This window comes from Chlorocebus sabaeus, chromosome 22, assembly GCF_047675955.1.
Source record: "Chlorocebus sabaeus isolate Y175 chromosome 22, mChlSab1.0.hap1, whole genome shotgun sequence".
NCBI classification, from domain to species: Eukaryota; Metazoa; Chordata; class Mammalia; order Primates; family Cercopithecidae; genus Chlorocebus; species Chlorocebus sabaeus.
Window position 1 is genome coordinate 2,155,044 of NC_132925.1, and position 27,397 is coordinate 2,182,440.

Below are 27,397 nucleotides of genomic sequence, written 5' to 3' on the forward strand. Positions count from 1 at the left end.
GACACACTGTTCATGTTCACTGTGGCCGGAACTTAAATTACAAGACAGAACTAGAAATTACAAAGCAACCCTGTATGTATCAATATTAAAATTGTTATTTAGTACTACAACAATATATTAGGGTCCAGTCAGAAAGTGACGCCAGTAATTATTTTAACAGAAAAAATTTAATGTAGAGAATTAGTTAAATCGGTACTAAAAGGCTGAAAACACAAAGGCAACACTGAAGTATTGGAGAGGGGGAATGCAAGAAGCAGCTATCATCTCTAAGTCTGAGAAAATCCACCTTAACAATAAAAAGCTGGGATTATTAGAAGCTAGAAGAGCCAACAAGTATACGAAAAAATGCTCCACATCATTAATCATCAGGGATATGCAAATTAAAACCACAATGAAATATCACCTCACAACTATTAAAACAGCTATAATCAAAAAGTTAAAAGATAAATGTTGGTGAAGGTCTGCTGGAAGGGACGCTTGAACAGTGTTGGTGGGAAGGTAAATTAGTACAGCCATTGTGGAAAAAAGCCTGGAGGTCCCTCAAAAAGTTAAAAATAGAACCACTGTATTATTCAGCAGTCCTACTACTCGGTGTATATCCAAAAACCATAAAATTAGTTTGTCAAAAAGATTTTTGCACACCCATGTTCATTACAGCATTTTTCACAATAGCCAAGATATGTAAACAATCTAAATATCTTTCAATGCAAGAATGGATTTTTTAAAGTGTAATACACACACACACACACACAATTGAGTACTACTCACCCTTGAAAAAGAAGGAAATTCTGTCACGTCCCATATGTGGATAAACCTAAAGGACTTTTATGTTAAATGAAATAAACCAGGCACAAAAAGACAATATACCATGTGATCTCACTTACATGTGGAACATAAAAGAGTCAGACTCATGGAAACAGAGAATAAAATGTTGGTTACCAGAGGCTGGGTAGGGATGGAGGGGCCGGGAGAGGATTGTGGAGGAATTGGTGAAAGGACAAAAAAATTCAGTTAGAAAGAATAACTTCAAAAGATCTATTGTACATTGTGATAACTGCAGTTAATAGCAATATATTTTGTATTTGAAAATTACTGAGAGTCGATTTTAAGTGTTTTTATCACCAAAAAATAAGTGAGATAGCAGGTATATTAAATAGCTTGATTTTGTCATCGCACAAAGTATACATATATCAAAAGATTATGTTGCGTATTATAAATATATACCATTTTTACTTGTCAATTAAATCGTTTTAAAAAGATTAACTTATTCATACAAAAAAAAGTAAAAGCTAGAAGACTGGGTCAGATGTAGAACCCAGAACTGGGGGGAGGGAGTATTAACGCACTAGTGCTGGTATCTGTGGGGGGCCATAGAGACTTGTTCTTGAGACACAAAAAACTGACCTGGAAACAGATGTTAAAAATTACTGTTGAAGTAACGCTGAAAGGAAGAGAATGCAAAACAGGAAGTTTCTTCTTCCTCTTCCCGCCTTCCAGTCCCTTTCTAGTTCCCCCTATTGGCAGAGCCTGAAGAGATCCCACGTGGCACAGTAGAAATGTGGTTTATAATTCCCCAGACACAGTGCCACAAAGAAGAGCATAAAAGGGTGGCTTTGAAGCTGTGAGACAACAGCTTGATAACCAGCACATCAATGGTGGCAACATCAATTCTGCATCAACTGGAGAATATTTTATGCATCCACAGTGGGTTTTATCTGTATCTATAGATAGAATAGTAATTAGAACACATACATCTATGTGCAAATTGCCACTGGCTATCTGTTGCACTCAACCCTTTCTCACCACTAGTTTCTTTTTTTTTTTTTTTTTCTGAGACGGAGTCTCGCTTTGTGGCCCAGGCTGGAGTGGGCGGTGCCATCTTGGCTCCCTGCAAGCTCCGCCCCCCGGGTTCCCGCCATTCTCCTGCCTCAGCCTCCCGAGGAGCTGGGACCACAGGCGCCGCCACCACGCCCGGCTCGTTTTTTGTATTTAGTAGAGACGGGGTTTCCCCGTGTTAGCCTGGGTGGTCTCGATCTCCTGACCTCGTGATCCGCCCGCCTCGGACTCCCAAAGTGCTGGGATTACAGGCCTGAGCCACCGCGCTCGGCCCTCTCACCGCTAGTTTCTTTAAACTTTGTAGTTTGACACCAAGTTCTTTCTATTCTGGTTAGATATTTCTGGAATCATATTCTACTTAAACTTTGGAGCATATTCACCATGTTTTCAGAAAGTGAAATTTCTGAAGCTTTTCTTTAGATTCTAAATTTGGAACTACTAGCAGTTCGTTCTGAGAGAACAGGTACAACCAGGTTCATCATTTTCTTTAATAGTATTTTTTCCCTCTGTCTCAATGGTTGCAGCTTCAAAAGGAGCTGTACTAGTCTCATCTCTGTACTTTGGCCTGGCAAAGAATATATTGACAATTGGAGTGAAGACTTCTTTTGTAGCTATCTTTCTTGGAATTTTTCAACCTAATCTTTCTCTTATATTGGGGAATTTATTATAAAAACCGGGCATTTGAAGTTCTCTGAGAATAGTATTAAAATCTAGCATATTTAAACAGAAACAATTTTTTACAGGAGTTTTGTTTCCTTTCAGTTCATACTAAACATTTTGTTTTAAAAAATAACAGTTTTTTAATTTTCAAAGAAATTATTGTTTGAATTTAACTCTACTTGTTTTCTTTTCTTTTTTTTCAGTATACATTTACTTTCTCCATAGGATATTTCAAACAATGTATCACAAATACTGAAATATTTGGATGATTTTATAGTCAGCCTTAAAATTGATAGATAAAAGAAAAAATAGAAATTAGTATTTTATGACAACAAAGATATTCTGAATTCTATCAGGAGTACTGCAGCAACCTTGATAAGCCTGCATAAATGATTTGTTCTTGAAAATTCACTAAATAGCAGTGGAAAAGTTTAATGTGGAATCTAACCAAAGCTAATTATACATATTAGCTATGTTGAGTAGTTTGCTAGCCCAGATAACCTTTAAACTTTGGCTGTAATGGTAATTTACCTAATGGAAAGGCTTAATAGAAATATTATAACAAATGTACCTCCTTAGGTTTACTGAGATTGAATTGGGAAGTTAGAAGACATGAATGTGCTGTGCACACATACTGACAGAAAACCATGTTATTTTAATGATTCATAATTTCTAATTAGCCATGATTATTCTGAGTGGTTGTGGATATACATTTTAATTGTATCACATACTGTAATTTCCAATTTCCGCAGAGACACTGATGAAGTGAAAGTCGTATTGCAAAGTCATCATTTAAATATTTGAGAAATGGAATGCTTTAAGAGGGATAAATTTCCACAGCTTAATTATAATTTTTATTGATCTCAGAAGTCAATTTTGCCCTGGTAATGCAGATGGCTGTCTTTCTTCTCTTCCCTAGCTCAACATCATTCTGGGAATTTGAAAATGTGTTGCTTTTCTCTCAGTGGATGGATAGAATGCAGTGCTTCCATCATGCATTCAGCATTTAGAAGACAAAAGAGTTTTAGAGGAGCTGAAATAGGGCAAGTGGAGCAAGTAAGAAAATATCTTTTTTATAGTTTGATAGTATAGTTTGGGTTGAAATTGAATGCTGAGGTTTCATTGAAAGCCATACCTTCATATTCATATTATACAAGATTATTTCATAGAGCCACCTGAAGAATACTTAATCAAATTCAGCTTGTTTGTAGGATTTAAATTTGAAAAGAGTTACTAGTTCTGCAAACAAAAGACAATTGCTTGAGTGAGACATGTCTCCCAACAGCTTGTACTGTGAGAAGAGGAAATAAAGCAGGTTATTAAATGTGTATCTCCATTATGATTAGAATTATGTGAAACTACTTGATGGTCTCCTCTAGATGTAAGGACATTTTGTGCACTTTGTAAATCTTGTAATATATGGCACGTATGAGCTGAAACAGGTCTATTTAAGACAGTCCTCTTGAAAGGGTAAACATCTCTTTTCATTTGAGGCCCAGAAACTCAAAATAATAATTAATATCCACTAAGCCAACACAAGGAGCAGTTTCTGAACTTGGGATTTTATGAAATCAAGCAGGAGATTGGTTATGAACAAATACACCTGCATTTGGGTTGATAAATAGGTATAATTTACAATAGGGTTAACCAAAGCAAAAACTGCTTATCTAAAGGATAGATGATATTCAGTGGAGTTTGGCATGATCTTTCACGTCCTCTTCACCAAGGAAATAATAATAATACTTGCCAAGATATGACCAAGAGTATAATCTCTGCCTTAGATTTTTTGGATTTGGATTTCTTTTTTTGCATTGTTTGATTTGATTTACACATCTTATGTTTGTCTTGTGCAGTAGCAATATGTTTAATTATAGACCTTCCGTATATAGATCCCAGTTACTAACTGCAAAAAAGATTGCTTGAAATTTACTTAAATTACTGTCACAATGCTAAGTAAAATTGTTATGAATTCTGAAAAATGCATTAATAGATCAGTTAATAATGCATCCATACATAGATCATGTATATACTATTATACTTACTTCAAATTACCAAAACATTTTCATAACTATTGCAATTAAAAGAAATATAAGTGGAAATGTACTTACTACAGTGCCGGAAACACACTTCAAATTATATTATTTTTATTATCATTATGTATTCCCTAATAAGAACTGTAATTAGGGTAAGGCACTGACATTAAAATAGTATATGTGATCCTTACTATCTTGAAATGTATGGTTTAGCAGCAAAATCACACAATTACAAAATAAAATAAATAGAAATTAATAAGTACTATAATAGTCCAAGTGTAGGTGGCCTTGAAAATACATAACAGGGTCAAGTTATCTAACCTAATGGCTTACTTTCTTTTTGTATGGCTGAAGGTCTTTATGCAAATAGTTTCAGTGCTCAATAAATTCTTTTTAAATGAAAGAATGGCTTAATTTGATCTTTCTCTGTCCCATTTCCAGTTTGTTTTCAATGCTTTCTACATTCCCTCTTTGCATATATATTTTACTTTCCAATCTTTTCATGGGTAAAAGCCCCTTTTATTTGGGTGAGAGTTGAGGGAGCAAGTTATGCTCCTTGCTATTTTTAAAACCTTCTAATTATCTACTCTACGTGCAGCAACTTAGAGATGTAATTGTTTTGCCATTTTGCACCCAATGCTAATTAAGTTAATTTCTTCGATATGTAGTATTTTATTACTTCACATAGATCCTCGGGTAGAGATATAGACAGACGCAGAGATAGATTAGCTTAAAGTTAACGTTCCTGAGAAAAAAACAAAAATGCCTATATTGAGGGTTTATCACTGGAGACATCAGTGATCAATGACCTTTCTACAAAAGAAGACAAGGTTATCAAAAAAGAACGGGTCTTCCAATTACAATCACAAGTCAAGGGGACATTTCCCAATTCCTATGAAGTGAAGCCATTTAACTACAGTTCAAGGACCTCAAGGATTCCATCACTGGACTTGGAGGGGATAAGGGTGATGTTCGTAAACATTGCAGACAACTTTTGCCCTCTGCATCCATCTGTGAATCTTTCTGGAGAGAGGATCCATACTTTTTAATCTATTTCTCAAATGAGGCCGTGACTCTAAAGTGGCAGGAATCCCTGGTCTCAACAGTGCAACAAGGCGACTGAAATCTACAAGAGGGCACCGAATGACCTGAGGTTCAGGACCAGTTGTCTCTTCTGGTTGGAACTAGATGGCTAGTGGTGAGCCCCTGTTCTATTTTCTTTCAAAACTCAAAGGAATTCATCACAAGTCACTTTTCAGTATGAGCCAAGCACCAAAAACGTCTCTGTTATGACAGTCTCCTTAAAGATTAGCTCGTTGATTTGAAACATAAAAAGCCTTCTAGCGGGTGGTTTTCTCAAAAGAAGTTAGTCGGGAAATAACGTGAGGAGATTGGAAGGAAAATCTTTACGACATTTGATGCTTTTCACGTTATGTAGCGGGGACAGAGGGGGATATTGCTTTATACCTGGTATGCCATGGCATATCATGTGACCTGATAACCTGAGGATACCTTGAACTTACAGGACACTCAGCCCTACTGGAGTGTCATCTTTATACATAGGTAGCCGGGACGTGCCACAAACTTTGTGTCACCCTGTATAATCTCATGAGTGGCAGCACTTTGTAGTAATCAAGAGCTCAGACTTGAAGCCAGTTTTCCTGGTCTCAAATACTGGCCCTGTAATTTAGTTGCTCTTCCTAGTCTGAGCACCTTTCTTAATTATCTCTGCCTCATTGTAAAATAAGGATAATAGTTATGTTACCTACTGGATGGCATAGTTTTTAGAATTAAATATTATTATGTGTTAAGTACTTAGAAGAGTATCAGGCACATAGTAAGCAGTATTATGTTGAAAATAAAATCTGGTTCTTAAAGTCCGTGTTGCTGGAAAGGTAATATCTACATTCCTAGTGATATTGTTTGGCTCTGTGTCCCCACCCAAATCTCATCTCTAATTGTAATCTCCACGTGTCGAGAGAGGGGCCTGTAATCCCCATGTGTCAATGGAGGGAGGTGATTGGATCATGGGTGCTGTTTTCCCCATGCTGTTCTCATTAAAGTGAGTGAGTTCTCATGAGATATGATGGTTTTATAAGCATCTGGCATTTCCCTTGCTTGTACTTCTCTCTCTTGCCGCCTTCTGAAGAAGGTCCTTTCTTCACCTTCACCTTTGCTATGATTTTAAATTTGCTGAGGCTTCCCCAGCCATGTGGAACTGTGAGTCAATTAAACCTCTTTCCTTTATAAATTACCCAGTCTCAGGTAGTATCTTTATACCACTGTAAGAACAGATTAATAGAGCTAGAATTCTTAGTTTTGATTTATGTGATTGACAGATACTGTTTCTCTCCACTGAGTCTTTGAACCTCTCTACTGCCTGCTGCAGCAAAAATTTTGGGGTGAGATAAGAAGAATGAAAAGTAGTCCCAGGTGCTAAACCAGATGTGGTCCTGACCACTAGAGCAATTGTTAATAAAATATGCTTCAGACACCACTGCTTGTTGGGGTTACGGGCGGGTTTGCTGTCAGGAGTAGGAAAGTGCCAGAAGAAAGAAAGGGCACTCTCAAAAGAAGATGATAGGAATATGGTTTTGGGCAACTTATCAATGTTAGTGATTTTACCTGGATTTTACAGTTCAGAAAATCCTGGATGATTCACACATGCATTGTCCTAAGGGTATCTTGGTGGTGGGCGTGAACAAGAGGGTCGTGATACAATCTGAATCTGACTCAAGAGGCAGTTCCTTAACTTCAAAGTGAACACTTTTTCCTAAGCCTTGAGATATACAAATAAATTATACCATGCTTCATGCTTTAATCGTAAACCTCTTTATTTAAAAATGAATCACTTCTCAATCTCTTAATCTAATTTGAGCCAAAAGACACTGGGACATTCTTTAGTAATAATTTTAAATTAATCTCTTTAAATGAAAGTTGTGAAAAATTTTTCTGTATGTTGCCATGCAGTGCTGATCTCAACAGTGAGATGTTGCAGTTGTAATTCCAACTGGAATCACTCGCCGTACTGAAGATTTCTGCTTACTAAAGATTTTAAATTAATGTGCTCCCAGTGGTTAGTAGAGTAATATCATAAGTTCCACTGAAACTCCTTCTTAATCAAGTTTATCACTGAAGTAAATTTTCTGGATAAATCAAGTCCCCTAATGATACTCTTGATAAAATAGATTGTGCAAAGACTGATTAGGTAAAAATTATCCTCCTGATTTATTGTGTCTCTGTTCACAGAATAAAGAGATGTATGACATGATGATTCCCAAATTTGGCCCATCCTAAGAATTATATGGGGAATTAGGCTATGGGGTTTTATTTATTTATTTATTTTTAAATAAGTGTTTCAAGTAATTTTAGAGTCAGAAAACATATCAACATAAAGTAAAGTAAAAATGGTTAAAATTTTCTAGAATATTTTGGGGAACGCAGACGGTTTTGGGGGACTTATAAATATTCTCTTCTGGGCTTTATAATCATTGCTTCTATAAATGAAAAAAATAGAATCAGGAAGCATGAATGAAATTAAAAGACTAAAGGATGCAAGCTTTACAAACCAATTCAATTCAACAAAGCTGACACATTTTTACATAATGAAAACAAAAACGTAATTGAAAAAAATTATAGCTTTAATTCAAATCTCAAAACAATAATCATGCACCTTACTTAAAAATCTTAAAATGTTAGCAGAATTTTGTGAAATTGACAACATGAGAGAAAAAATTATGTATTTGTTTAGTGAAAACTCACAGGAAGAATGGAGACTAATATAGCTTTAAGTATCGACTAGGATTCCTCCACAACAGTCAAACAGTTAAATTAGAAACATCAATTTATTGGCCGAGCACAGTGGCTCATGCATGTAATCCCAGCACTTTGGGAGGCCAAGGCTGCCAGATCACCTGTGGTCGAGTGTTCGAGACCTCCCTGGCCAACAGGGTGAAACCCCATCTCTACTAAAAATACAAAAATTAGCTGGGCTTGGTGGCACATGCCTATAATCCCAGCTACTTGGGAGGCTGAGGCAGAGAATCGCTTGAACCAGGAGGCAGAGGTTGCAGTGAGCTGAGATCACTCCACTTCACTCCAGCCTGGGTGACTGAGCGAGACTCCGTCTCAAAAACAAAACAAAACAGAAACATCAATGTATTGAAATTAGAAAATGGTAAGGGATGAGGCAAAGAAAATTTATGTTTTTTAAAAATTTAGGTTAATAAGATAGATTATGAAAACACATTAACCCCCAAAGAGTCCAAAGCTTTTTACCTATAATACAAATCAGTGAATCAAAAGTTACTTATACTTGGTTCCCAATGTCAAATTTCATCAGTACTCTCTACCGTCTAAACATAGCCCCATCGCTCTGAATTCCAATACTAACATCTTAATTGATATTCTTGGCTTCCCAGATCAATGGCCTATGCTTTTCTGTAACTCCCATCTCTGAGATTTTTTTAACTATTTCACTTTTCTAGGTCTCAAACTGATCTGTAACCTTGTTTTCTCAATGCCTTATTTTATTAGACAAGTTTCATACACACACATACACACACGGAGAGAGAGAGTATCTATATAGTATCTATATAATCTCTGTCTCACTCTGTGTGTGTGTGTATGTGTGTGTGTATGTACATATATGATTTATTATGAGGAACTGACTCACATGATTATAGAAGCTGAGCAGAGAAGTCCCATGATCTTTCTGGAAGCTGGAGATACAGGAAAGCTGATGGTATAAATCCCAATCTGGGAGCAGAAGAATGTGAGATGAGATGTCTTAGCTCAAATAGCAAGGCAGGAAAAAAGGAGTGAATTTCTTCTTCCTCTGCCTTTTGTTCTATTCAGGTCCTCAACAGATTCAATGATGCCCACTCATAGTGGCTCATACTGGGGAGGGCTATCTACTCTACTGAGTCCAGTGATTCAATGCTAATCTCAGCTGGAAACACCCTCGCAGACACACCTCCCACAAAATGTTTAGTTTAGGCACCTCGTGGTTGACATAAAATTAATCATCACACCTACCAACCCCCAAAATGTGTTATAAACTTAAAGGCTTATGCATAAATGCCAAAGATTATCTTTATAGAGATATTTTTCTTTAATCTCAATTTAGAGACTATTAACTAGAAATACACAGCTTCCTGATCTCTCGTGCCATCAACCTGCCCCCCGCGTTTGCATTCATCACCATCATCGTCAATATAACTAGGCATGTTGTCATGGTTATAAGCCCAAACTGCTCTGGAAACACCATCACAGAAGTTTTTCTTTCTCATTTCAATTTTAGCCTTTTTTTCTCCCAGCATTTATGTCCCTGAAATGGGAGACATCCTCATTAAAGAGAATTTCAGAATGATTTCTAGGCCCTGATCTTTGCATAACTCTATACACTTAGTGACAGACCAGCTCACCATGGAGAGGCAGGTGGTTCCATTTGTGCAAATTCTTGTTTGTTTTGGTTATTTTGGCCATTTGTTTCATACATGATCATATCATTTTCATTTCGTACTTGAAGACATGGCTGACTAGGAGTCCATACCAGTAATACAACTTGTTACAACTGTGATATTTTCTTGCTCATGTGTGTTTGCTTGTGTGTCGTCCAACCAGGTTGCTCTGCAGGCAACTACTAAACACTTGTCTACTTTTGCCACTATTCAGATATTCAAACACTCATAGCTGAGACTCTTAAGTAATTGCCTTCTTTTGACACTGTTTTGGATTCATTCCCTTATTATTTCCTCTTTTGCATACTTAGCATTCCTAGAAATAATCTAGTCATTTAAATATCAATAGGTCAAAATATAATACAAGCAAATAAGTAAATGAAGAGGCCACTTCCAAACCCTCCTGACCGTCAATATGGAACCCAACTGTGATAGATACCATAACCAACAGTCTTTCCTTTACAACAAATTGCGTATCTTAGTTTCTTTGTGCTGCTATAACAAAATATCCCAGACTGCATAATTTATACACAACAGAAATGTATTTCTCCTAGTTCTAAAGGCTGGGAAGCCCAAGATCAGGGCGCCAGCATCTGGCGAGGGCTTTTTGCTGCATTCTCACATGGAGGAAGCAGAAGCGCAGAAACAGGCAAGTACTGTCCTTGTATGACAGAGGTGCAAAAGAGAGAGAGCTCACTCCCACAAGCCCTATTGATAGGGCTCTAGCTGATTCACGAGGAAGGATCCCTCAAGGCCTAATCACCTCTTAAAGGACACACCTCCCTATATTGTTATTCTGGGGATTAAGTTGCAATATGAATTTCAGAGAGAATAAAAGCATTCAAACCTTAAAACTGCCTCTTACCTATGGGGTTGAATTTAATTGTACATCTCATTTCTTTTTTCATTTTAAAACTAACAGAGTATAATAAAGATCTGATTCTGATTTGACTTATTAATATGAAATCCTAGGATAAAAATAATGCCCTTATTATATCTCATTTACTATAAGTTAAATAACACCATCATACATCATTTTAAAATAAGTACTATGGAAACTAGTAATAGAAATGACACTACAATTTTTATGTAACCAAATCTACATAATCAATTTTATTGAGTGACAGAAATCTATAGGTCAGTCTCCAACATCTTTAAAAATATGAGAATCTTTAACAATCAAAAATGTAATACAATTTGTATTAGAATACCTTAGAATCTGACAGAAAATTTACCCATGAACAAGTAATGGGAAGAAAAAAACCATGTATTTCTCATAAGACATGAGAAGTACACCAGACACTTAATCAGAGCTTTTTGGATACACCAATAATTGATTTCACGTTTGCAGTGATGTAACAGAAAAATTTTATCTGAATATTATCAAGAAGGGATAAATAGAAAATTAGAACAATCAGTATACTCTGATTATCCTTGAAAATAAATATAAAATTTTATCCTTAATAAAACTCAGATATCCAAGTCACCCTCCCACTCTTTCATTTGAATGTTTTTCAGATAATAGTTTGACACTATAAAAACTCAGAATGAAACTGATTGTAACAGTATTCAAATTAATATAACTAATATAAAATCATATTTTCAATTATAATAAAATTCCTAATGCTGGTGATATTTTTTGAGAGCCTATATTATCCCAAGGACATCATGGCAAATTTAGAGCAAATGAGTTCATCAGTCTTCATTTGTGTAACATTCCTTGTTTAGTCTAGAAAGAGGACCACTGATTGTGCATTTATAATTTTAGGTAGAAACTTGTATTAAAAGATTATTCAGATTAATCCTGTTGTTTTCATTCTTATTCCTCAGAGCACTAAAAATTTTGCTTTAACTTTTCTAAGCCATTGCATGTGGCTAAAGGATTTATTCTCTACCCTGATCTTTTATGCTTACCCCTGTTTGGGATCTAATCTGCCTCCAACAATTCTTCCCTAACCTCTGTTCATTGCCACATAACTATAACCAATTATTTGTAATGACATATTCTTCCATTGAAGACAGCAGGAGTAAAAGATTGGGGAGAGGGGAGATACGGAGAATAAGAACATTCACACTTGCCTGTACATGACTTTATTAATGAGTTGATTCTACATTTTGAATACTTTGTCAACAGAGACTATGATTCCTAGCCCTCAGCACTGTTCCAAAGCACTCCTGATTTCCCAAGAAGCATACCCCTGCCAAACTAATTTACAAAAAACAAGTTTCAACTGACTTTCTTAATATAATTCCTAATATAATCTTCACTTACAGCTTTATTCACTCATAACCCAGAGTTCTTTTTCTAATGAATACAAACCATTTTTGCATACTTTAGCTAATTTACAAATCGTTTTGAGAGTTGAAAAGCATTGATTAGGCTCTGTCAGTAGATCCTTTATTAGGTCGCTGTTAACACACAAACATCTCTATGACTAGCCTTTCTTACTCTGATTCTATTACTGTTACTATATTACGACTATATTACTATTATTATTACAGAACCTGGGCTAACGCCCATATCAAGATATCACAGAGTTTTTCTTTCTCATTTCAATTGCGGCCTTTTTTCTTCCAGCATTTATGTCCCTGAAATGGGAGACAATTCTCATTAGAGAGAATTTAAGAATGACTTCCAGGCCCTGATCTTTGCATAACTCTATACACTTAGTGACAGACGAGCTCACCACGGAGAAGTAGGCGGTTCCATTTGTGCAGATTCTTGATTGTTTTGGTTATTTTGGCCGTTTGTTTCATACATGATCACATCATTTTATGATAAAACCCATCAAGATATGGGCTTTAGCCCAGGTTCTGTCACTAATCACATGACTTGGACAAATCCGAGGCATATTACTGTGAAACAGAGGAAAGTTACGTTTGAGCAGCCATTACTTGTGCGTGATTCTTTCGTTACTACAAGGGAACTTACCAGTATGATGCATGATTATATATCTTTGTGAAATTTATAGGAGTGGTATATTTTGATGATAATTGATAAGATTAAAGCTTCTTTTTGCTCCAAATTCCCCTTTGTTAGACTTTTCCCCTCATTTCATCGCACCGTAGTGGTCATTAACACTTTTTGGATCTGCCTAGGGGAAGTTGAGTTGAGGAGATATTTAATGCAGGTATATGGGGTATATGTACGTGACTTGTAGCCATTTTTGTAACTAATTAGGTAGGTAGCCTGTGTGGAATGACTTTTAGTAATATGCTTCCAATCACTGTGTTGCTATATCCAAGATGACGATACGAAGGCATAGAGCCAGTGTGTCAGTCAGTTAACTAAAAAACAGTTTTTTACTTTCCTGATTTGTGCGATGCTTTCAGTATTGAAAATTTTCAATTGCTGTAACCTAAAAAGGGGAGTCATATCTCATCATCTTTTTGTATTCTCTTTGTTAGAAGCAAGTGATATATTCTACCAAATTCAAGGACAAGAGATTACACAAAGGTGTGGAAAACAGCAGGCAGAAAATCACTGGGGGGTCATCTGGGGGCACTGACCACCACACACTTTCTTAGTTCGTTTTTTTCTCTAACACTAATAGGATGCATTTGGTTGAAACTCAAATTGAGTAAGCTTAAGCAAAAAGTGTGTGTCCTGTCCTCAAGGAATCCAAAGAAGCATAGAAAAATGATTACCTGAAAACATGGATGCTGCTAAACCACAGAAACAATAGGAATCTGGAACTCAGATACTTCCAAGACCACTTCTTAGCTTTGCTTCCCTTTGCAAGATAACCCAGCTTAGATGATTGCCCAGCCCTGGACAATCAACTGTGGTCAAGGAACTGGGTACTCTAATTGGCCTAGATTAGATCAAGTGCCCTCTTTGGACTAATAAAATCTGGTTAAGAGACTCCATTTTAAGAATGTATTAATTGAGCCTGGGAAGTTGAATCTGTGGTGAGCCATGATCACACCACAGTGCTCCAGCATGGGCAACAGAGTGAGACATTGGCAAAAAAAAAAAAGAAACAAGAAGAAGAATTTATTAAGTCTTAGGCAAGTGGGAGAGGCAATTCCCAAAATATGACTGTTAACTCCAGACCACATATAATTATCCTTTGATACACATGGGATTGGCTCTAGGACTCCTAAGAATACCAAAATTTCCAGATACTCAAGTTCCTCATATAAAATATCATAGTATTTGAGTATTACCTATGCACATCCTCACATATTCTTTAAATCAGTTCTAGATTAGTTATAATACCAAATTTAATGCCTACATATCACTTCATTCATACAGATACAACACAGCACTCAGCATGTGTAAACTCAAGCTTTACTTTGAGAATCTTTGTGGATTTATCTTTCAGAATATTTCCACCCACAGTCTGGTAAATCTATGGATGTGGCACCCACAGATACACAGGGCAAACTCTCGTTTATACATTATGACAAATCTTGAAGAAGTGTTTTTGTTTGTTTTGTCCTTGGAGTAGTCACAGGAATTGTTTCTTTGTAGTAGAGCCATATTGCATGAGAATTTATTATCTGCTAATACTTGTAGACCAAATACTACCAGACCAAAAACTTGTAGTAATGTGTATGGTAATCATCGTTCGAATTCCAGGATTTAGCAGGGTCTGGTACCTGGGAGGTGCTTAACGTATAATTACATGATAAATCAATCACTTATTAAAAACTAAATCTAACATAATATTAATATTTAGAAAACTAAATTTAATGTTTCTTGATAGTACTAGACTGAGCTTGTATGGCAGTTCAGGAGCTCACGTGGTTTGAACTCTGTTCTTTCACAGTGGGTTCACATTTATTGCTTCTTGAAGCCAAGGTACACACTAAGGAGGGAATTTCCATAGTTTCTTACTTATTAGCAAAGGTTGCCTGGGATTAATGGCAGTCCAGTTGTGTCAGCCACTTCAAATCTTCTGACAAAGTCAGGTAAATAGAGAAGAGTAGAGGAAAGGTAAATTTTAGTACAAGATTCCAGCAATAATTTAAGACAAAGATGGAGACAGGGCTGAAAAACAACATCACTGCACATGAAACTATAAACAAGATTTTTCTGTTTTTCCGGATTGGTTGCCCACCACTGGAAAAATCAAGGTGATTCTTGATTAATTCCAATCACAATTTAGCAGCTGTTCTTAATTTCTTCTTTCTTCTTTCTCCTTTCTTAATGTCTCTTCACCTTTTCAAAATCTCTCTTTAATAGAAATATTTGACCTCAAGTTTTCATCTCTGGTTTGGAAAATTATGCAAGCTACAAGCTCTGGCCCTTACTTTTAGAAGTTATGTACTAGAGATCTCCTGTCTATTCCCAGCTGTTCCATCTTTTCTATGGCTGTATCAACCTTTCTGAATGCGTTCTTTATGTAAAATGAGCAGGCGAAACCAGGTACATAAGGAAACTTCTAACTCTAACATTTTGTGGTTTGATGTATCTCTTATGTTAATAAACAGGTAACACCTGGTCACAGCATATGCCTTCACAATCAATTGTTTGAACTTTCTTTTCAAAATGGGATGAGAAGGGAAGTGTACAGAAGGAAAAACACAGTTCACGTGGTAGGGCATTGTAGCCTTTACACTGGGATGCTCCCCATTTGGTCTGTAAGTTTGTGTGTGTGGATGCCCGTGTGTGTGTGCGCGTGTGTGCGCGCGCGTGTGTGTGCGTGCGTGTGTGTGTGCGTGTGTGTGTGCGCATGTGTGCATGTGTGGGGTGCATTTTGCTTATTTTTAAAGTTGACTTTTTTCCTGTGAAATTTGACTGACTTGATGGTTGTCAATATGAAGAAAGAAAAATTTAAAAGCAGGTAAAAATTGATTTTTATTATTAAAATAGTTATCTAATGGGGGTAATTCTCAATCTATATCTGAAAAATGCATAAGAACATCAAAGTAATAATTTAAAGTTTCAAAAATTAAATAATCCTGCTGTAGTGATAGTGGGAAAAAATTTCATCAATTTTTATATAGTTTATTATTAAAAGTTTTTTGAAACAATGATACAACAATGATTTAACAAACAATGGTTTATTAAAAATTCTTTAGGATTTAAAGGAAGCACATGAAAACATGACTGACTTACTCTTCACTGTTTATTCAATAGTACTCCATTTCAATTTTTGTTTCTCTTTGTAAATTATCAAAAAGGAGAGTTATTCCTTTTTATTCCTCCTAATGTGAATCAGGGGACATTTAAAGAAAAGACATCCCTCATTTTTAGCCTAGTCATTTAATTTCTGGCCAAGGAAACTGGACAGGCCTCTATTCATTTGGAGGCAGGAAGATGGCCAAAACGGGATACAAGAAGGTTTCAGAGAAATAATTTTCTCAGTTCCCCAGGGGCTGCTGTATTTCCCATAGGCTCTCCAGTGGAAAGAGTGAAGAATCACACTCACCGGATTTTGATGCTGGTAATATTAAGATTTTGTTGAAATGAACAAATATCGATTGATTTTAACTTGATCTTCACCTCAGCAAAAATCAATGTTTACTATCATCTTCTCTCCAAACCATATGCATCTCTAGCTAATAGCATATTTTATGATGTCAATTTATTTTGAGTTTTAATAAAAGTGAACCAAGCATTAATAAATTATCATTAAGGTCTCCATGAATATTAGAATTAACTCAAGTAAGTTTTATTTCAAACATTTAATGCAATGTGAAATTATTAAAAATTTGAGTAAATAATAGGCTATTTTAAAAGCCCATGACACTAACTGTGTCCTTTTGCCCTTCCTCCTCTCATTACTATTTCTTGCCTTTGAATATATTTCCAATGTGGCATCAAGTTCTGGATCTATAAAATAGAGGTCATGCTTTTCCCAAAAGAGAACTGTGAAACTTTGACTAACCACAAAAATCACTTTCAGCTTTTCAACACTGCAATTGTGCTAACTTGCCAATTTTAGCTTTTTTTTTAAATTTATTTCATTTAACTGGGAAATTCAGGAACTTCCTACAAATGCAAAAGCACTTTTTAAAAAATGTCATAATATTATATAAAGTAAAGTAATGTAAAGAATGATCTTTATGAGCAGTTTCCCTAAAAATGTGGCTATGAGTTTCTGGCAGCCACCACCTTGATATGCATGCTCACTGAAGCTTCTGACCTGAACATGTAACAAGAGAAAGAGAAGGAGAGAGAAGACCCCCAGGCAGTTTTGGTCTATTGTCCTCTTTGAGTATGTCGAAGGGGTAGGGGTCAGGAGAAGTGCTAGGGAGGCGTCAAGTGCTGACAAGGTGGGCATCTGTAGTCTAAGGTCAGGCTCAAACTCATCAAGTAGCACCACATAATTGTTCCCTTCTGGGAGGACAGACAAGCAGATGGGTCCTGCTGACACAAATCAAATCATAGGCAGGGGTGACTCATTTTGAGAAGAAATGTCATAAATACAAGGAGGCAAAAAGGATCAGCAATAAATGAAGACGGGCCTGAAGGTAGAAGTTATTGCCACATCATTATGGAGAGCCTATATTTTATGGCAAGTGGTAGGGAACACGTGCGTTATGTGTTGAGCTTTTACATCTGTCTACATTAGCAAGCATAGTTTCCTTAAAAACTAAGAACAGCAATTAATACTCTTTCTTGATTTAGCATGTCTAATAAGCAGTTGCCTATAACTAGTCTTATTCTGAGCTATCATTCTTAGCATTTTCCTGTCTAGTAAAACTTGCCCCCACAAAAGATGACAAAAAAGGCACAGATTTCCTTAAACATGGATCGATTTCATTGCATTCCCTTTTCATCTCCATCTTTTTTCTTTCTCTTATCACCTAGCAATACTTGATGAGTCCGTTTTACCACAACCCCAGATCCTATATCTACTTGTAAAACACCCTACATTTTCTCTTTCATTTTCAAAATGTTTCTCACTCTAATAGGCAAGCAATATTTTATAGAATGCTTTTTATAATACCTTCCCCACTGGGTTTTCAATTTGCCTAGTTACTTTTAGATACATGCTCTGAAGTTTTGCCGTGGCTTCTGTTATTAGTCTGTTTTCATGCTACTGATAAAGACATACCCCAAATTTGGTAATTTATAAAGAAATAGGTTTAACGGACTCACATTTCCACGTGGCTGGGGAGGCCTCACAATTATGGCAGTAGGCAAAAGACATGTCTTACATGGTGGCAGACAAGAGCGAATGAGAGCCAAATTAAAGTAGAAACTCCTTATAAAACCATCAGATCTTGTGAGGCTTATTCACTACCACAAGAACAATATGTAGGAAACTGCCCCCATGATTCAATTATCTCCCATTAGGTCCCTCCCACAACACATGGGAATTATGAGAGCTACGATTCAAGATGAGATTTGGGTGGGGACACAGCCAAACCATGTCAACTTCTATTACATATAAGCTTCTTAATTTTTGTGAACAACCACATGTGAAGCACCTCATATTTCTCCATTCATGGCAACTATCATCAAAGGTCAGTATGTGACACCTTTTATTTTACTCATTTAATTTATCGCTTTTCCCCCCATTCCAAAGTTCAATCTCCTTTCTGTACCCCATAGTCGACTCACTCAAATGTGTTTGTTATGTATCTTAAAATTTGTATGCCTCCCTGTATTGTTGTCTGATGTGGATTGTAGACTGCCGACTTTTCATTGTATTCTGACTTGGCAGACAGCAGAGAGAAGCAAGCTTTCTCTGGACTCTTACAAGGACACTTTTCTCATCTGAGGGCTGGGCTCTCATGACCTCATCTAATTCTGATTACCTCCCAAATACTCCACCTTCTAATTCTATCACATTGCAAGGTAAATTTTTAACATGTGTATTTGGGGAATGCAATCATTCAGTCCACAACACACAGTATATAAATACATGGGAGGAAAATGATGATCTCTGACCATTTATTTTATATATATATATAAAATATATAATATATATGTATATGTATGTATAGCACATTGATTTGTACCGTTTAGACCATTATGATATATATTTCTTTTTCCTACAAGGGGAAATGTACATTTACAGAAACTTTTCTTTCTAAGAGCATATATATCAGGCTAAGGAGTGTGGGCCAAGGCTGCATGTATTACTTCTGGCCTTGAGTGTTTAACTGCTGTGTTGGACCCCTCCCGATCTTTATCTTTCCACTCTTCACAATGACTGACAATGATTGACAATGACTGAGGCGGGTTATACTCCATCAGTCGCAGAAGAATACAACAAGCAGAGTCAACCTGAGACGGACTGGCGGTGGGAACAAAAATCAGACTTACGTTGTTTCAAGTGTAAGGGATGTGGAAGTTACTGCAACATCACCTCATTTCTCCTGAGGGATACAATCATCATAAATGTTCCTTCCTTGTCTCGTGGGAGAATATTTTTGGGCTGTATAACCAGGAATAGTAACACTGTGTCATAGGATATATGCAGTTTTAATCTGAATAAGTACTGCCAGAGTGCTCTTCAGCAAGATTAAGCTGGTTTGGTTTTTCCACATCCCCACTAATACTTATTATTATTCAACTTTCCAGTTTCTGCCAATCAGATGGTTGTAAAGTGGTAAATTATTTTACTGTAATTTGCATTTCTCTGATTGTAAATGAGCTTGAGGATCTCTTCATATAGTTGATAGCTATTTGTGTTTCACCGTCTGTTTATCACCTGCTCATGTCATTTGCCTGTACTAGCTTCTTATAGAATGTATGTTGAATATGGTATAGCACATTGACTTGTACAATATAAGCTATTTTTTTCCCTAAAAGCGAAAATATACATTTACAGAGACTTTTCTAAGATCACTAATAACTATTTCTTATGTAACTGAAAGGACTTTTTTTTGTACACACTCATCCTTGACATCACTGTAAAATCTGATATGCTGATCTTACAGCGTTGCTTGGAATGTTTTCTTCCTTTGAGTTCTTTGTGTGTTCTACATTCTTTATCTATTCTATTCTTATTGCTACCTTTCAACTCCTTTCATAATTCTTTTTAGAGGTTTATGTTCAGCCTTTTGGTCCTGTCTCCTGCTCCTTCCCCCACAAGGACTCATGAATCCAGCTATTTCCTTTATACTCAATATGAAGTCTCCCACCTTAAATTTTGCTGTTAAGGTTGCAACTCTAACTACTGACATAATGCCTCTACCTGATTGTCTTATCATTACCTCAAACTCAGCAACTTAAGATGAAAATAAAACTATCACCTGGAAAAGTACGTCTACTTCATATATACACCATTCATGTCACTTGTAAATAATCACTCCTGTCAAGATGGAAACCTTGAAGTAAACTTTGATGTTTAATTCTCTTTTATCTGCTAGCCTGGGTGATGGATTTGCGTTTCTCCATTGCGGATATGCTTTTGCTTTGCCCTCTTTTCTCTGACACCACTTTTCACTCCCCATTGCTGCTTCCCTACCAAAAAGTTTACCACCTCACACTCAGAGCAACGGAACGCTGCTGCCTAGACGCTGTGTCTGGGGTCTTACATGGTTTCACACAGATGCCACATTTATTACACTGTTGTTGCTTTATACATTTACAGACACTTTTTGCTTTTTCTAATAAAACAATGCATAGCAATATTCTGTTATTAGAAGAATTAAATAATGCAGAATTGTGTAGAATAACATAGAACATTCCACTTTATATTCACTCATCCCAGATTAGTCTTCCTATCTTTTTATCCCAGGGGAAATCACTGAAACTGTTGGTGTTTCCAGGTACTTAAAGGGTTCATTTATCCATTTTTATGCATGCATACATAAAGCTTATTTCCGTTGTAATTATTTATAAGTGGGCTGATACTTCTTTTTTTTTTTAATAGAAATCTGCCTTTTTTTTTTTTTTTTTTTTTTTTTTTTGAGACAGTCTCACTCTGTCACCCAGGCTGGAGTGCAGTGGCACAATCTCAGCCCACTGCAACTTCTGCCTCCCAGGTTTAAACAATTCTTCTGCCTCAGTCCCCTAAGTAGCTGGGACTACAGGCACCCGCCACCACCCCTGGCTAATTTTTGTATTTTTAGTGGAAACAGGGTCTCACCATATTGGACAGGCTGATCTCAAACTCCTGACCTTGTGTTCTGCCCACCTCGGCCTCCCAAAGTGCTGGGATTACAGACGTGAGCCACTGCACCCGGCCCACTTAGCCTTTTATGTAGGAGATCTTTCTATGCTAGGAGATGTGGTCAAATCAGGTATAATTTCTATCCAATGTAAATGACAAGTGGAGGAGAGGAGACTGAAGGCAAGAGAACTGAAGGAAGCTTTTACAGTAGTTCACCTGAGAGTCAATAAAAGTTTTCCCTAGGTGAGTACCAAGTAAAATAGGAGAACTGGACATTTCATTTAAGAGTGACTTAGGAGATGTAATTATAATCATATTTGTGGAATGTGTCATAGATGATGGTGAAAACTCCCAGCTTTCTAGTGTGACAGATGAGGGTATAAGTGATTAAAATAATTAAGATATAAAACACAGGGGAAAAAAATCAGACAGAAGAGGCAAGGGATATTGACTCTTGGGAGTGCAAACAACAGGCATACTGACTTTAACTCGTGAGGAATTATCATTTCAGAATTTAGATTCTCCCTGGGAATTTGATAATGAAGAGAGGAGTTTTATATTAAAATTGTGCAGCTTTTTTTATTACTGGTAATTTATTATCAAAAGTTTATTTATTCAACGTATTGTAGCAATATTGTCATAGTGTCTTTAATTTCATTGCTTATAAAATCTCAGATAGGCTCTGTCAGACAGCTTGGCTAGAAACTTTTGGACAGGAAATAGTGTGGGGGCTGAATATAAAGTTTGGTCACAGGAAACATTTAGAGTTAATTTTATTAATATATTGTTCTGAGAAATTTTAAAGCCTTCTAGGTGTAAAATCTATCCTTTGCACCAGTGATCCCAAAAGGAGCCACAATGGATTAGCTTTTTGTAATCAAGGAAGGTAGGGACAGGACTGTCCATACGATATTGTTTGGCTTTGTCCCCACCCAAATCTCACCTTGAATTGTAATGATCTCCACATGTCAAGGATAGGGCCAGGTGGAGATAATTGAATCATTGGGCCAGTTTCCCCCATACTGTTCTCATGCTAGTGAATAAGTCTCATGAGCTCTGACAGTTTTATAAATGGGAATCCCCTGCACAAGCCCTCCTGCCTGCCGCCATGTAAGACATGCCCTTGCTTCTCCTTTGCCTTCCACCATGTAAGACATGCCCTTGCTTCTCCTTTGCCTTCCACCATGGTTGTGAGGCCTCCCCAGCCATGTGGAACTGTGAATCCTTTAAATCTCTGTTTTAGAAATTACCCAGTCTCAGGTATGTCTTTATTAGCAACGTGAAAACAGACTAATGCAATAAATTGAGACCAGTAGTGGGGTGCTGCTGTCCATAGCTGTGGTTGGCAATTGACTTATTGTTTAAGGCCAGAGGGTTTAAAAAAAAAAAAACAAGTTGAAGGCTGGAGTGGAGTATTACTTTCTCAGTCCTTCAATTCTCATGATTAAAAAGCAACCAAAAAAACCCCTCATACATTCTTCCTGCGTCTGTGATTTCTCCTCCCCTGGAAAGTAGGATTCACTTAGCTGATTGTTGAGTTTGTCGTAAGAAAATGGCGTAAAGAGCTTATGATCGTTTCATTTCCTCGTCTTTGGGACATAGCTGCCTAAAGGAAATGCATATCCTGCCATGGTCTGTGGCGTGTGGTAAAACGGGCCTGCCCCCGAAATGGGAGCTTATATCGTCCAGTACTTCTTTTGACATAAATATTCCTAAAATGAAATCCATTGTCAGGAATTTCCACTAGCCCAAAAATGTAAGACTTACTCTCCAATGTTAGCTTTACTAATTAACAGACCCACATTCTTAGAGTATCATTTGCTTTACTCTTTTATTTCTCAACTTGCCTAGAACTTGAGTAAAGGGGGGAAATGATCCTGCTTATTGGGAAACACCTGAAACTCCAACTGCTTACATACTCACATCTGCTGTGGTAGTGTGACGGCAGCCACAGATACTACATAATGAAATAATTGTGGCTGTGTTCCAAAAACCATCGTTTATGGACATTGACATTTGATTTTCACACAATTTTCACATCATCAAGTATTGTTTTTCTTTTCTTAACCACTTAAAAATGTACAAAGCATTCTTAGCTTGAAGGCACCAGAGTAGAACCACAGGCAATAGTTTGTGGACCTTAGTTATAGTGTCAAATACAAGATTTTGGTATTATTATCTCTTCCTCAAGAATTTTCAAAAACTTTATTTTGTATGTTTCAGTCCTTTCTACTACTGGCTTCCAGATACTCCATAATTTGGCCTTTCATACCTTTAAAACATCAAAAAGCATATAATCCCATTGTAGTTTCTAGCACCTGACTGCCTCTCAGCAAATAGTTTTTTTAAAAAGTCACTATTTTTTTTTTAAATGTACTTTCTCTTCGCTATGGTTTGAATGTGTCCCCTAGAAGTTCACGTGTTGGAAACATAATCCCTCTGCCCTCAGAAATGGATTAATGGATTGATGAGCATTCTGCCCTTATGACTGGATTAACGTTGTTATCACAGGAGTGAGTTTGTTATTGAGAAAATAGCTTTGTTATAAAAAGGAGCTCTCTCTTGTGCTGTTGCCTTCTTGCCATGTGTTGGCCTCTACCATAATATGATTTAGCAAGAAGGCCCTGACCAGATGCCAGAACCATGCTCTCGTACTTCCCAGCCCCCAGAACAGTGAGTTAAATACATTTCTTTTCTTTATTAATTACCCAGCCTGTGGTTTTCTGTTATAACAATAGAAAGTGAACTAAGGCTCTGCTCTATGAAACTTGTTTCTTCAATATGCTTGTTCACTTTTTCTTTTCTAAATTTAAATATTATCTCCTCTAAGATACCCTACTGAACTACTTTAATTCCATAATATTTCTGTTTTATGCTGAGAAAAAAATTTTGGTGGAGGTTAACATTGAGACTGTTTTCTAGTTACTATTTTATATTATGGTTTTGATAAGAAGAAAGAGAAGGAATAAATACAAAATGAACTCAGAAAATGTGGCATTGACATTTAGAGAGTATTAGAGAGTATTTTTTTTTTTTTTGGTCGGGGGGAGTTTTACCTTGTGTTTTTATGTGGGAAGATAGTGGCCAATGTATTTTTCAGTGTCTTTTTGTGGACAGAACAGAGAAAGCATGGGAGATATCATTTATCTAAACTGTTGGCTAAGCATACATTTTCATCACAACAATTCAGTATCAATCCGGTGTAGACCAACAAGTTCAGAGGAGGCCATGGGACAGTAAAGTTAAAAAGAAAATAGAGTTAAGAAGGAAAAGAGAGGAAGAGGCACACCTGTTTATTCATTCTTCCTAGTAGCCTTTATTTAACTCTGTCTTATCTGTGAAAGACAAAGTAAATTTTTTGTGATGAATAGTTTTCTACAGTTTTTTTAAAAAGGAAATATGTACTGCAGTAAAAGGGGAAATATTAAAAGAATGTGTACTCTGCATCCCTCTTGGGCAGCTATGAAGCTCAGTAATATTTTTAATACTCTAGATGAGTCACCTCTGCAGTTATACTTGTCATCTCAAAGGTGAAAATATTGTTTGGGGGAGGAAATAACTTTATGAAAATATTTTCAATGTTTTTCTTTTTTGCATAGTGAGAAATGTTCAGTTTCATATCTCTAGGTATCTATTGCCAAATAAGGATCCAAAAATTGTAGCAATTTATACTCTCATCAATTATGTAGCAAAATAACACATAATCTTTATAAAGGGCATTTTAAAATTCCACTTTTACTTGTATTAAAGTCAGCTTTTTCTCCTTCATTCCCCAACATTAAGTTGAAGTTGAAATGCTGTGTCCAAAATTGTATTATTTAATTTTTCATTTCAACTATTATTTCATTTCATTTCAACTTGATATTCCTTTTCCAAATTTTTGATTTGACATTTAATTGTTTGTATTTCTTAAACCTAGGAAATTTGTCACTAATCCATTGAAAAAATATAACAATCTCATTTGGATTTTTATTTCCTTATGTCTATCCAGTATCAATAATTATATAAAACATTTCTTTTCCTGTATCATCTGTCTTTCTTACAAATATTGATATGGTTCTTTTCTGTGATCCAAGAATTTGTTCACTACCTCACCTTGATTTATTTTCCCAGTCACACTTCCTTTTGCAATTAAATTTATGGTCCCTTTCACCTTCAATGCTTTTCAGACAATGTTGACTTTTTTTCTGTATCATTGTCAAAAAAGTTTTTTTTAAGTATTTAGAGAGTTTCTTCTAAGTAACTGCCTTTAATACAGCAAAGCTACTTCTTTTCTAATATTTCAAAAGGAAAAATCTAAAATAGAATAATGTCAAATGAAATTCCTTCACTAAAATTCATCGTATGTCCTATTCTCTCTGTGTAACATCTTTGCTTCTGTCCTGGTGCACTGCATGCATTTGGCTTTGTTGGCAACATGTATAAACATGGCTGTGAGCCGTGGTTGTGGGCCAAGATGTCCTTGATTTGGTCAAAGCTGCAAAAGATATTTGATATTTGAAAAGGATAGCTATTTTATAAAGAAATGAGCTGGTTAACATTTGTTGGCAAAAGTAGAACATTTAATTAAAGTATTTATTTTCAAATGGACATTTCTGAGATTAACTTAAAGGTTAGTTGTACTGGAATCTTTGTATTGTGTACAAAGCTAGTATGATAGCAGTTTGCTTAGATATAAAGACAGGGGTACCTATTTAACCCAAAACATGCGTCATAAAGCTTCTCTTAGATGACTATGTCTTTACAGTGGAACTGTCTACTCCCACTATATTACATTGTTTACTATGTAAACAAAATCTCAATAAGAGTACAAAACTAAGATCAACTATACTATTACAAACACGTATCTCTCTAATGTCAACATAGGCCTAGCTAAATAGGTATATGTTTGAAAATTAAGGGTATGTCCTGTACATGTAGTTATAGTGCTGCTGTAGTAGTTTTTAAACAATTATGTCTAAGTAATTTCTTTGTGTGCTTTTGTGATTTAGCATTTTCACGTAGTTAGATATTTTAATTATGAAAATCAAATGTAAAATATTTTTTTAAATTCTTGACTTTGTAGAGATAAAAGAAGGCCCTGATATAGAGATCCAGAAACTAACAAATGTCCTATAAGATACAATAATATCTGAATTAAGACAAACTCACAGAAATAGTTTTATTGTCATCTTTTCTGAGTTGCTTTCTAATTTGCTTTTTCTATAAACTCAGTTCTCCCTCTCCCTTCTTGCTTTTCTCTCTCATTTGCTGCATAAACAAAAATTAGGACAAGACTTGGAAATAGGAATAAGTTGAGATCTTGCTTATCAGTTTTAAATGGCAAAATTATTTTCTTGATGGTTTTATGTTGTACTCAATGAAAGGAACTTTCATGCCAGGGCTAAGCAGCTAGTCAGCAAAGATGGAAGTAGAATGTAGACAGGAAACATGGAAGTCTAGAAAGGAATCAAGGCACAGAGAAAGGCTCAAATTGTGAGAGATTCAAGGACTGAAACAAAACAGTACTAAAGATCTGCAAACCATCCCGTTATCAAGAAATATGCATTTAAAATAAAATTCAAACTACATAGACACTGAAGAATTTGGTGAAAAAGACTGAGAGGTCTTTGACCTCTGGGAACTCACAGTCAAGTGTGGGGCGTCAAATCAAACATGAGGAAACAAGTGAAACTGACCATTTTAGATAGTAAGAAAATACGTCAGAAACAAGTTTATGTGATAGAGATTGCCACGTGAGGGCTATGTTAGGGTCTCCAGCAAAAGTCTCTCTGAGGAATTGATATTTCGTAGAGCTGAATAATGATGAGATGGAAGGTGGGAAAAGCGAGTAGAGAGGCACTGAAGAAGAACACAGCTTGTTGTATCAGAGTAGGAGGAAAAAAAATAATAAAGTGTGGCTGGAGTACATTGAGCAAGGAAAAGAGACAGGATGGCAGACAAGCCGTGCAATTTAATAGAGGGCTATAAAAGCCACAGCAATGTATTTATATCTGATACTAATTGTGATGGAACCGAATGAAGGAAAGCATTAGACAGAATTAGGAGACTCCTGGAATGGACCTGACAAAAGATAATAGAGGCTTGGATTAGGATAATAGCGGTAGCAAGAAGAAGACAGATTAGTTTAACATATGTTTTCGGTGCATACTCTGTCAATAGGTTTTGCTGTTGAATGGACGTACAAAGTGAGGAAAAATAAGGACTTAAGGTAACCCCTTAGGCTTTTGTCCAGAGCGTTACCTGGTTGGTGGTATTATTTGCTGAGTTGGGAAAGCTGACAGAAGAGCAGGCTTGGTTGGGGAAAAAAAAATGAGATTTTGATTTTGTCTAAATAAAGTGTCTGATGCTTATTAGAAATACACATAGGAAAATAAAATAG